Raw genomic sequence first — 13,560 nt, 5'->3', positions numbered from 1 at the left:
TCCAACTGGGGACCCTTCAGTCTGCCGGGGGTGGGATGGGGTGAGTGGGGTGGGGGGTGCTCTAACCACTGAGCCAAATCGGCTAGGGTGATCCTATGGATTCTTGCTTGACTCTTTTTTCTTTTCAAATGTTGAAAACAAAAACGGGACATTTATTTATAACTAAAAAACCCCAAACACTACTAAGCAATATGGTAAGAGATGAAACAGTGAGTTCCACCCCGGCTCTATTTCTCCAAGACTGCAAGGTCAAATGGAATCTCTAAAGAGATCACCTGGGCAACAGAGGACCTATCAGCAATGCTTCCCGTCTGGACTTCTGCTTTGTCTTCGGCCACCTCTCCTCTTGCCCTTGGGTGGACCCTGAACAGAACACCAGTCCACGTTGATCCACTGCCCCATCAAATCCTGGCCATTGAGTCCTTCCTTGTATGTTTCATACTAACTAGGGCATATCCCTCCGGGTATCCTGTACGTCTGTCCAAGCTGAGGTGGATGTTTTATATTTCCCCATACCCTACAAATTTGTCATGGATGTCTTCTTTGGTGGCTTCCTCGTGGGTTTCAGTGACAAAGAGAATATGGCCTTCAACAGTGTGTTGTGGGTGGGTTCATCTCCACCCTGCTCCATGCTATCATAATCCTCATATATCTTCTGCGCTAGAGACCCCTCATGCCAAAGCCATGGCCCTTCTGTTTCTTCCCTTTTTCTTTCAGTTTGTGGATGCTCTCATCACCACCCCTATCCTTGGCGAAATCCTCTCTCCGGACCTCATGAAGATCCAGTGGTGCGCCATCTTGCCTTTCTTGTCTTGACTCTATTTTTAATTGCTAATTTTTAAAGCAATTTAAAAAATTGCTTTAATTTTAAAGATTCATCAAACATCCACTTTGACCAGGTACAAATGAGTTTTTCTGTTCTCTTTCTAAAATATCATTATGGAATAATTAATTTTTTTCATTGATTCAAAGTGTTTTAATCTTTGATGAGCAGTAATTTAATCCTTGATTAGTAATTATTTAATCCTTCCCTTCCTCTAAAACGATCCCAAATATACAGAAAAGTTGCAAGCATGATACAAATAACTTTTCTTTCTTTTTTGGTTGTTAATCCTCACCTGAGATTTTTTCCCATTGATTTCCTAAAGAGAGAGAAGGGAGGGAGGCAGGGGGAGAGAGAGAGAGAAACATCCGAGAGAGATACATTGATTGGTTTCCTCCTGCACAAGCCCTGCCCAGGGGGGTGAGGTTGGGGTGGCGGGGGTGTGGGAGTGTGGGGATGGCGGTGGGATTGAACCTGCAACCCAGGTGCCCGTCCTTGACCAGGAATAGAACCTGTGATCCTTTGGCTAGCAGCCGACTCTCTAACCATTGAACCATACCTGCCAGGGCCAAAGAACCTTTCTTTTCTTTTTTATAGATGTGGTTATAGTTCACAATTTTTATTTATTTTTTATTAATATATCTTTACTGATTTCGGAGAGAGGAAGGGAGAGGGAGAGAGAGATAGAAACATCAATGATGAGAGAGTCATTGATCGGCTGCCTCCTGCACGCCCCCCACTGGGGGTCAAAACTGCAACCCCGGAATGTGCCCTGACCGGGAATTGAACCTGGATCTCCTGGATCATAGGTCGATGCTGAACCACTGAGCCACTCTGGCCAGGCCTATCTTAGCCATTTTTAAGTGTTCAGTTCCCACCGTCATCTCTAGAACTCTTTTCACCTTGTAAGATGGGAATTCTATACCCATTAAACAATAACTCCCCAATTCCCACCTACCCCAAACCCTGGCAACCACCATTCTACGTTTTGTCTTTATTTTTATTTCACTTAGCATAATGTCCTCAAGGTTTATTCATGTGTTAGCATACTGCAGAATTTCTTTACTTTTTAAGGCTGAGTATCCCACTGTATGTATTTACCACATTTTGCTTATCCATCTCTCAATGGATATTTGGGTTGCTTCCATGTTTTAGCTGTTGTGAATAATGCTGGTATGAACATGGCTATACAAGTATCTCTTTGAGACCCTGCTTTCAATTCCCAGAAGCAGAATTGCTGGGTTATATGGTAATTCTATTCTTTATTTTTTGAGGAACATAAACACTGTTTTCCATAGTGGTTATACTATTTTACATTTGCATTAAGAGTGCACAGTATTCCAGTTTCTGCAGATCCTCACCAACACCTGTTATCTCTTGTGTTTTTGATGACAGCCATTCTAACAGGTGTGAGGTGATATCTCATTGTGGTTTTGATTTTCATTTTCCCCATGATTTTTGATGTTGAGTACCTTTTTATGTCCCTGCTGGCCATTTGTTTGTCTTCTTTGTAAAAACATCTATTCAGATATTCTGCCCATTTTAAAATCAGATGATTTGCTTTTTTCCTATTGAGTTGTATGAGTTTTTTATATATTTTGGATCCTTTGAATCCCTGCTTTCATTTCTTTTGGGCATATACCAAGGAACGGAATTGCTAGATTATATGGTAATTCTGTGTTTATCTTTTTGAGAGACTACTAAGCTGTTTTTCACAGCAGCTACACCATGCTACATTCCCACTAGCAATTAATGGGGTTCCAATTTCTCCATATCCCGGACAACACTTGTTCTTTTCCATTTTTAATTTATTTTTATTTTCCTATGTTTTATTGATTTCGGAGAAAGGAAGGGGGGGGGAGAGAGAGAGAGAGAGAAACATCAGTGATGGGAGTCATTGATCAACTGCCTCCTGCATGCCCCCTGCTGGGGATCAAAAGCCTGAAACCTGGGCATGTGCCTTGATTATGAATCAAACTGCTGACCTCTTGGTACATGGGTCAACGATCAACCACTGAGCCACGCCTGCCGGGCATACCACATCTTTTTTGTCCACTCATCTACTTATGGGCACTTGGGCTGTTTCCAGATCTTAGCTATTGTAAATTGCGCTGCTATGAACATAGGGGTGCATAAATTCTTTCTGATTGATATTTTGGGATTCTTAGGATATATTCCTGGAAGTGGGATCACTGGGTCAAATGGCAGTTCCATTTTTAATTTTTTGAGGAAACTCCATACTGTTTTCCACAGTGGCTGCACCAGTCTGCATTCCCACCAGCAGTGTACCAGGGTTCCCCTTTCTCCACACCCTGCCCAGCACTTGTTGTTGGCTGATTTGTCGATGGCAGCCATTCTGACAGGTGTGAAGTGACACCTCATTGTTATTTTAATTTGCATCTCTCTGATGATTAGTGACTCTGAGCATTTTTTCATATGTCTCTTGGCCATCTGTATGTCCTCTTTGGAGAAGTGTCTATTTAGGTCCTTTGCCCACTTTTAAGTTGGATCGTTTGTCTTCCTTTTGTTAAGTTGTATGAGTTCTTTATATATTTTGGACATTAACCCCTTATGAGGTGTATCATTGGCAAACATGTTCTCCCATACAGTGGGCTCCCTTTTCATTTTCTTGTTGGTTTCTTTTCCTGTGCAGGAGCCTTTTATTTTGATGTGGTCCCATTTGTTTGTTTTCTCCTTTGTTTCCCTTGCCCTAGGAGATGTATCAGCAAACATATTGCTACGAGAGATGCCTGAGATTTTGCTGCCTCTGTTTTTTTCTAGGATTTTTATGGTTTCACGACTTACATTTAAGTCTTTTATCCATTTTTTTAATTCTTCTGTATGGTGTAAGTTGTGGGTCTTGGTTATATATATTTTTTTTTTGCATGTACCTGTCCAGTTTTCCTGATACCATTTATTGAAGAGACTGTCTTTACTCCATTGTATGCTTTTGCCTTCTTTGTCTAATATTAATTGAGCGTAATGGCGTGGGTCGATTTCTGGGTTCTCTGTTCTGTTCAACTGATCTATATGCCTGTTCTTGTGCCAGTACCAGGCTGTTTTGATTACAATAGCTATGTAGTATAGTGTGATAACCGGTATTGTGATCCCTCCAACTTTGTTCTTCTTTCTCAAGATTTCTGCGCATATTTGGGATCTTTTTTGGTTCCATATACATTTTTGGAGTATTTGTTCTAGATCTGTGAAATATGCCATTAGTATTTTAATATGGATTGCACTCCATCTATAGATTGCTTTGGGTACTATGGACATTTTAATGATGTTGATTCTTCCAATCCATGAACACGGTATATTCTTCCATTTGTTTATATCTTCTCCATCTGTTTTTTCAATGTTCTGTAGTTTTCTGCAGGTCTTTTACCTTCTTGGTTAAGTTTATTTCTAAGTATCTTAATTTTTTTGTTGCAATGATAAATGGGATTTTTTTAGTTTCTCTTTCTGAGAGTTCATTATTCTCTTTCTGAGAGTGTATAAAAATGCTATGTACTAGCTACTGGAGATATAGCAATGTGCAAAATAGAGTCCCTATTCTCATGGAGCTTGCACCATTTTGCAACTTGCTTTTTAAAAATATATATATTATTTTTTAATCCTCATTTGAGGATATTTTTTTCCATTGCTTTTCAGAGAGAGTAGGAGGAGAGAGAGAAACATCGATGTGAGGGAGACACACTGATTGGTTGCCTCCCTCACCCACCCCAAATGGGGCCCAGCCTGCAACCGAGGTATGTGTCCTTGGCCAGAATTGAACCTGGGACCCTTCAGTCCACAGGCTGACACTCTTAACCACTGAGCCAAACCAGCTAGGGCTGCAACTTGCTTTTTAAAGTTAATTTTTAAAGATCTATTTATGATGAATCCCTGGCTGGTGTAGCTCAGTGGTTAGAGTGTTAGGCTGTGTATCGAAGGATTGCAAGTTTGAGGTCAAGGGCACGTTCCTGGGTTGCAGATTTGATCTCCAGCCCGTCAGGATGCATGTAGGAAGCAACCAATTGTTGTGTCTCTCTCACACCGATGTTTCTCTCTCCCCCTCCCCCTTCCTCCCTCTCTTCTACTCTCTAAAAATCAATGGAAAAAATATCCTCTGGTGAGGATTAGCAACAACAACAACAAAAAGATCTATCTAAGATGATACATTTAGACCTAGTTCATTTCTTTTAATTGTCCTGTTATTCTATTATATGAATATACTATACTATGTAATATATTATTTTCTTACTGATGGCCACTCAGATTTATATCAATTAGGATGTTGTCTACTGCAAGTAACAGAAAATATATTTCATAGTGATGTAAACATTAAGGATATTTATTATCTCACATCACAGAAAGACCAGAGTGAAATGGTCTCTAGGTATATGTATGTGATCAGGGCCCTCACCCTCCTATTTTCTGTTTTTGTTTTCTAAGCTGCGTATTAGTTCTCTTTTGTTATATAACAAATCGCCCCCAAACTTAGTGGCTGAAAACATAAACATTATTTTTGTGGGTCAGGAATCTGGGCATGACTTAGCCTGAAGGTGCTTTGACTTAAGGTTTCTTATGAAGTTGTGGTTAAGCTGTGACCGTGGGTGGGTGGAGGGTGGGTGGAAAATCCTCTCCAACATGTGAGTCTCTCCACATGATTACCTCATGACCTGGCATTTGGATTCCTGTAAATTGAGCAAATTCAGAGGTTGAGAGTGCCCAGGAAGGAAGCCACAGTCTTTTTATAACCTAGTTTTAGAAATGATATCCCATCCCTCTGCCTTATTATATTAAAAAAAAAGAGTCATTAAGTGTAGCCCACCTTCAAGAGGAGGGAGAGGATTACACAAGAGTGTGATTGCCAAGAGGTTGGATGATTGATTGTGTTACCTGCTGGTTCAAAGTCTGTGTGCTGGATACTTCCAAAGGCCAGTATTCAAAACATCAGAATTTGGAATCAGGAAAGGTTTATGGATGGAGAAGGTGCCACCTTGAGAAGATGGGGGCACTTATAGGTGCTCAAATTCATCCCCAGAGGGTCCAGAATTCAGGCTTCTTTTATGTCAAGGGAAGGGAGAAAGGGAGGGACAAAGGGTGATTGACTACCTAGACATCTGGGTACCAGCAGGAATCCAAGAAGAGTGAAAAACCTCTAAATCTGTTTGTTCCTGGTCTGTTGACCCTTACTGATCTGAGTCACCCCTCTTCCACAGAGGTACCTTTTGGCAAGGGGCCGTTCTTCCAAAACTCAAGCCTCGAGCAGAATTCCTGTAATGGTTAGCTTATCTATAGCAGAAGCTGTTTGCCTAAAGGCCTGAAGGCCATAGGAAAAATGCAGGCTAGAATTAAGGTAGCATCACAGAGAATGAGCATTTCACTCCATTACAATTGGAGGCCTTATTAGAGGCCACCTACCATAGGCTGGCTCTCCTTACGGTTGCAAGTTGGCTGCCAACAACAACTGCATCACCAGTCTTCTCTGAGGTAGGATTCTCCAAAAGGACCCTTCCGGCCCTGCACTGAAACCTTTGCTGATTTCCTTTCTTCACAATTCAATTCAATCAACATGTATCTAGTGTTGCTTTTGGCCAGGCTCTTTGCTGCTTGCTAGGGTTACATGGATCATGTCTTCAGAAAGCTAACAAGTCTTATATAAGAAATAGATATGTACGGCGGATAAATGCATGGGTGATTGAATGTCCCAGAAGCTGAGGAAACAAGCAGGAGAACTGAACTGGAGTTAGAGGCGGCAGGTGAAAAAGTGGTTTAGCTGGATTTGGGAGGATCGTTTGGAGGTAGGTGATTTGGGGAGATAGGAAAACAGAATTCTAAGATTAAGTGTTACAAAAAAGTACTGAGAATAATGTGTAGTTCTACTACCCAACTGCTAACATTTTGTTATGTTTAGTTTTAGGTTTCTTCTTTTTAAAAAAGAAATCATTTAGGCAGGATAGTAGGAAGCTAGGAAAATTCCTTGGCAAGTGGAAAGGGGAGACTGAGACAGATAGCTGAACAAACTGGCTAAGCACTTTACAGCCAGATACAGGTCACCTCTCTAGAGATAACATTTAAGCTTCAGTTGTATTTCAGCTCCAGGCGCAGAAAAGCAGCAAAACCAGGTGGGCAATGCCAAAACCAGCTGCAGTGACTAATGACCCCCTGTCCTGGCACCAACCAATCAGTGGGGACCAAGGCCCTGAAAGGATACTCCTGGAAAAGCTGATGAATATTCTATTGAGATCCTTCCCTAAGACCACCCCTAAACTCTCAGCCTTTAAAACCCTCAAAACTAAGGTCCCAGTATGAATTCTCCCTCTTGGAGAAAGACACAAGCCTGCGTCTTTTCCTGCCTCCTCTCCTTCCCATTCCCCCTCTTCTCGCACAGGCGTGCATCTCCTAAACTCTAAGGGTCACTATGAGACTTGAAACCACGGGAGCAATGGGCAGTGGCTATCGTCCCAGGCTAACCCCCTGAACTCGACTCCAAGGCCCCTTTTCTTGTTTAAAAAAGAAAAATACATTTTTATTGATTTCAGAGAGAGGAAGGGAGAGGGGGAGAGAGAGAGAAACATCGAAGATGAGAGAGTCGTCATTGATCAGCTGCCTTCTGCACACCCCTGACTGGGGATCAAGCCCGAAACCTGGGCATGTGCCCTGACCAGGAATCGAACCGCAATCTCCTGGATCCTAGGTTGATGCTCAACCGCTGAGCCATGCCCAGCCGGGCAGGGCCCCTTTTCTTTGACTTCCCAGTGAGCTAAAGCAGCTCCACCTAGGCTCATTTCTTTCCTATAGTATTTCCATAGAGCCAAAGCAGCCCCGCCTACGCTCTCCTGTTGCTTTTTCTATCCTAAGCCCTTGTGTCATTGTCCCCAGCTTTAACAAACATACTCTCAAAATCACCTGGATTCATGTTGTGAAATCTTTTCTGCATGAATCAAGAACCCACACACTATGGGCCAGCCAGAGGCAGACCCATTAAGAGCCAGGTATCCTTTCCAGTAATATCATGACATATCTGAAGTCCTGTTTATCACCTCTCTGCATCCATCCTGGCTTCCACTCCTCCTCTTTCTTGCCGTCATAACATCATTGCGTTGTGTGTTTATCTATCCATATAGTTCCTTTTTTATACATGTATTTTCTATAATCAGGATATACTATCATCCTGTGTATTTTTTAATTTACATATAGCATTTTATAGTGTACATATTTGTTGGCATGCTGCTATTTCAAAAACTCATGCTATGAGCTATCAAACATTGTTACTTATAGGACTCACTTGTTAGTTTTATTTGTTGTAATATTTTATCTTAGGAATATATCACATCATGTATGTGGTATTGGATATTTGTTTTTATTTTTTGCAAGGGAGCAGGCTTGAACATGAACATGTCTTTTTGTGCACACCTGTAGCAGTTTCTTTTTGTACTTTTCTAGACATTAAATTGCTGGGTAATGCACATTTTAAATTTCACCAAAAAGAAAAAAAGTCAACCTACTTACAGATTATCATAAAAAAATAAATTTCAGCACAGCTGGTGTGGCTCAGTGGTTGAGAGCCGACCCATGCACCAAGAGGTCACTGGTTGGATTCCCGGTGAGGGCACACGCCCCAGTTGCGGGATCCATCCTCAGTAGGGGGCTTGCCTGCGGCAGCCTATCCACCTTGATGTTTCCATGATGTTTTTCAACGTTTCTCTCTCTCTCTCCCTTTGTCTCTCTCTAAAATCGATAAAAACATATTAAAAAAAATAAATTTCACCAAAAGTGGCTGTCTTGATTTTACACTTCACCTGACACCTCTGAGTTTCCCAGATTTCCCCCTCCCCTGAAATGATTAGGCTTGAGCATTTACCATTCCGAGAGTTTTCAAGCGGTCATGTGAACAGGTTAATTTCAGTGTAACTCTAGACACATGCAAAGAAAGGGCCGGAGGCGGCTGGATGCGTCAGAGAAAACACCGAAGGGTTAACGGTAGCGTTTCGGGGGCTCTGCGCTACTCCGGTTTCCTTCAAGCGCTAGCAGTTACTACAGGGAGCACGCACACTGCCAAGGCACCCGCAGGGCCCAAGGGGCCGCAGGCCGCCTGCACCTCGGGGTGGTGGCGCCCCTCGCCTCGCGCAGTTGGTACGTCCTGGCGCTGGCCTCCCCCCGCGGTGCGCGTTGGTTTCGTCACCGGACGCGGAGTCTGCGCGGGCCTGCGGAGCGCGGCTCCTGCAAGCACATCCCAACTTTGCGCGCGGGTCCGCTCGCCCGCCCCCGTTCCCGGCGTGCTGCGGCCGCTCGTGACCCCCAGCGCGCCGGGGGAGGGGCTCGGTCCGCCGGCGAGGGCCGCTCGGTGAGTACCTGCGGCCCCCGCGCTCTCCAGTGCGCCCTCTTGCCGCCTCTTTCCCTCCCTCACCGGGGCCTCATCCTCAGGGGCGCCTCTGACCAACGGGCAGGGTCCGCTCGACGCTGAGTCGGGCCTCTGGGGACGCCGGGGGCTCCTTGGGACACGAGATGGCGCCTCCTTACGCCGAGGTGGGCCCTTCGAGACGCCCGTGGGCTTCCGCCCTAGGGTGCCGGGCCCACCCCCTCACCCCTTCTCACCCCGGGGCCTTCATCTTCCCGAGCGTCCCCCTCGGCACTTCTTGCCCTCCGCTGAAGGGCTCTGCTCCCCGCCCGCCGCCCAAAGACGTCTTCCTCGGGCGGAACCCCGGGGGGAGGCTGCGTTCCGCCGCCTCCCGGAGCGAGGGTAACGGCCGCTCCGCCGCCGCCTTCTCGCGCCCCTCCCTCCGTCGGGCAGCCGCTTTGTCGGGGCGCGATGCTTGCGTTCACTAGTTACTTTGCCGGAAAAAAAGATTTTCCTTGGAAATCCTTACCACTTACGACTTTCCCCTCTAGCAAAGCTGGTGAGTCTCGCCTCTGTACGACTGCAGACAGTGCTTCAAGCCTTTTGCACATACGCATTTGTTTAATCTTCACGAATAGGTGCGGGACCATTCTCTTCGCTTTACAATGATCAAGGACGTCTCGAAGTGGTAGAGTTGGTTTTGATTCCAGGCAGCTTGACTCCAATGTTCTTGTATGTCATACTGAGATATAAGTAACACCCAGGAAAAAGTGGAAGTTTTATGTTCTGGCTTTATTTTTTTCTGTCAGGGAGGAGGCAGTGCTTTGTAGTTCAATCAAGTGCCTTTTGGAATCAGACACATCGTTCTTCAATTCTCAGCATAGCCAATGACCAACTTAACAACTGATTTTGAATAAGTTTCCTAACGTGTAAAATAGTGATAAAAATAGTTTATAAAAATAGTAGTAAAATAAAGATACCTATCACAGTTATTGGGAAGAACAATCGTTATAATGCATGTGAAGTACCTAGAGCAGTGTACCAAGGACTCAATAAATAACTACAATTTAATTATTACTCAAAATGTGTCTTGTTACACACTTGTCCTAAACTGAGGCTGTGTGTGAACTGGGAAATAAAGCATCAGGGTGCGTGTGTGTGTGTGTGTGTGTGTAGGCGTAGTTGTGTATTTACCTTCTCTTTTTAAATTGGAGAAACAGACTGATGTGGTCAGTTGATAAAGAGCTGGGTACCAAAATTTCATTGAATAGTGACTTATTTGGGGTAAGTCAATCATAAAGTATTGTTAAGGTTCCCCTATGCCCTCAAGCTTTTGAAGCAATTTTCACAGGTTTGGTAGGTAGAATGTTAAGATTTTAAGTTATCTTGTCAGTGATCGTTCTTCAGATAGATCAAGATGATGGATGTGCTGAAAGGAAAAGACAAATAATATCCCAAATTGGAGATTTTCAATGACACTGTCAAAATGCTATCTGTGAAATAAGTTTCATTATTTGGTCACCTTTCCTGCTTTTGCATTCTTTTAGAGACATTTTATTCCTGTCATATTATGAAGAGGCTGTTGGCATCCAGACTCTACTCCTTCGCAGATGCTTATTGGTATTTCATTCTGTAGTCTCAGTTCAAGTAATTGAAGATAAGCCATTACTTTAGTGAGTTTTTCTTTTTGAAGGGTAAAAACTGAAATAAATAGTTGATTATATGCTAGCTTGCTTGTTTAAATTGGCTGGGCAGTGACCTTTTTTACTCTTAGAATTACTTTAGAAATAGTGTGGCTAAATCTCATGAAGCACTGGAATTTTGGAATCTGTATCTGTGTGATGCCTCTCCTTAACACTTCTTATTGATCTCTTATCTGCTATGATTCTTTGAAAATCCACTTAGGGCCCGCAGGTGGTTCTATCCTAGGGAGAGGGGTTTTTATTTATTTACAAATGTAAGAAATTATGTACATATATTTGGTGGTGTAGCTACCGTTGCTATCAGATTTGAGTATATTGGTTTAAATAACTCTAGGATACAGAAAACATTTAATAACATGGAAACTATTCCATATAAAATGTTTTCCCATGCTAATCCCCACTTCTAAGTCCTACTCTCAAATTCAAGGGTAACTGTAAGTCTTATTATCCTCCATATAGCTTTCTTCAACCTATAATAATTTTATTCTCTGTGCCTTTATGTAGCATTTAATAATTTTAATATATACTTTATGCTATTTATGAAAGCAAATATTTATGTGTGCATACTATCCGTACATTATGGAGAAGTTCTGGTTAGGAGAGGTATAAAGATTAAGTCATGAATTATTTGAGTTAGATTTTGGAATCAAGAGACACGTGCAAGTGCCTGCTTTGTGACTTTGGGCGAGTTACTTCTCTGAACCTATTACTTTAGAAGTAGTGTTACTACTTAATAATCATGGTTACTGATTTCCGTCGTGGCCAAGCTGTGTCGCAATGGAAATGGGATGCGCTGGCCAAACGTCTCCCCAGAGTTCCCGGCGGCCGAGGCTGCGGAGGAGACAGCAGCTGGGAGGTGGGGACTGCCCGTAATGGAAGAAATTGATGGTGTTTTTATACACCAATAAGGAACTCTCAGAGAAACTAAAAAAAACAATCCCATTTACTATTGCAACAAAAAGTAAAGATGCCTAAGAGTAAACTTAACCCAGGAGATAAAACACCTGAACTCAGAAAACTGCAAGACAATGAAAAAAGAAATAGAGGAAGATATAAACAAATGGAAGCCTATACCATGTTCATGGATTGGAAGAATTAACATCATTAAAATGTCTATACTACCTGAAGCAATCTATAGATTCAACACAATCCCTATTAAGATACCAACAGCATATTCCACAGATCTAGAACAAATACTCCAAAAGTGTATATGGAGCCAAAAAAGACCCCAGTAGCCACAGCAATCTTGAGAAAGAAGAACAAAGTAGGAGAGATCACAGTACTGGATATCAAGTAATTCTTCAAAGCGACTGTAATCAAAACAGACATATAGATCAATGGAACAGAAAAGAGAACCCAGAAATCAATGCAAGCCATTATGCTCAATTAATATTTGACAAAGGAGAAAAGAGCATACAATGGAGTAAAGACAGTGTCTTCATAAATGGTGTGGAGAAAATTGGACAGGTACATGCAAAAAAATGAAACTATACCACCAGCTTACACCATACACAAAAATAAACTCAAAATGGATAAAAGACTTATATGTAAGTCGTGAAATCATAAAAATCCTAGAAGAAACCATAGGCAGCAAAATCTCAGACATCTCTTGTAGCAATATGTTTACCGAGAAGGTGACATTTGAGCAAGGTCCTGAGAATATCTGAGGGAAGAGAATTTTAGGCAAAAGAACAGTAAGTCCAGGAGTCCTTGGCAGGATCATGCCTGGCATGTGTGAAAACAGCATAGAAGCTAATGTAGAGGGAGTGACCAGTAGGGTGATAGAAGATACGAACAGAAAAAGATGTGGGAATGGAGAAATGCAGATAGTGCAGGGCCTTGTAGGTCATTTTAAAGACTTTGGTTTTATTCTGATCAACATGGGAAGCTGTTGGGAGAAATTGCCCTCCATGGGTTTCTTGCACTCCTGTGTGTCTTGCTAAGTTTGCCCAGAATGCAAGGCCCTGACCCCTCTTTGCCCAGGCTATTTCTCAGAATCGTGCTTATAATGAGTAACCTTGAGAGATAAAGTGATATCTTTCTCCAGGACAAAAAGAAGGCTTGCTTAGTGCTTGCTATAAAATGGTGGGTTTCTTGAGCACAGTGTTCCTCTCCTGTAATGCAATGCGTTGTATATACACATGATCATTTTCTCATGGAATTTGAAGGTTATGTGAAACTTGATAAAATATGCTGATGTTTATGCTACTTGCCAGGCTATGAGTAATAAAGTCTTTGTTTTGGGGAAAAAAAATAATTATGGTTACTAAAGTTTTTATGAGGATCAAATAAAATATTAATTCACACATATTATTCAAAACTTTTAAAAAAGTATTGTTTAATATAGTGAAGTGAACCAGTCTCAACTGTATTGCTCAGTGTGCACATCCATGTAACTACCACCCAAATCAAGATACAGAACATTTCCAGCATTCTACAAGGCTCCTTTGTGCCCCTTCCCAGTTAGTACTCTTCAAAGGTAGCCAGTGTTTGACTTGGTCACCATAGGTTAATTTTTTTTTAACAGCTTTATTGAGATACAATTTGTACATCATACAATTCACTCAAGTGTACAATTCAGTGGCTTTTAGTATTTTCACAGAGTTGTATAACCATCACAACACTCTACTTTAGAACATTTTCATCACCCCAAAGAGAAACTCCATGCTCCTAAGCCATCAATACCCAGTCCCACTCAGCCCTAAGGAATC

General features: G+C 42.3%; 1 protein-coding gene and 1 pseudogene across 1 annotated transcript in view; one reads left to right on the top strand and one right to left on the bottom strand.

The window, feature by feature from the left end:
• Nucleotides 1-294: 294 nt before the first annotated feature.
• LOC107529734 (RNA-binding protein 8A pseudogene) lies at nucleotides 295-1,707 on the bottom strand (annotated as a pseudogene).
• Nucleotides 1,708-9,030: 7,323 nt separating this feature from the next.
• UIMC1 (ubiquitin interaction motif containing 1) overlaps nucleotides 9,031-13,560 on the top strand; it is a 91,031-nt gene continuing 86,501 nt past the window's right edge. The window contains exon 1 of the mRNA XM_087816436.1: nucleotides 9,031-9,152. The gene's annotated coding sequence lies outside the window, so the exon portion shown is untranslated. The remainder of the gene's footprint in view (nucleotides 9,153-13,560) is intronic.

This window comes from Miniopterus natalensis, chromosome 4 (assembly GCF_054644295.1).
Source record: "Miniopterus natalensis isolate mMinNat1 chromosome 4, mMinNat1.hap1, whole genome shotgun sequence".
In the NCBI taxonomy this organism is placed as follows: Eukaryota; Metazoa; Chordata; class Mammalia; order Chiroptera; family Miniopteridae; genus Miniopterus; species Miniopterus natalensis.
The sequence above is the reverse complement of the archived record's forward strand: the minus strand, read 5'-3'. Positions and strand labels throughout refer to the sequence as shown.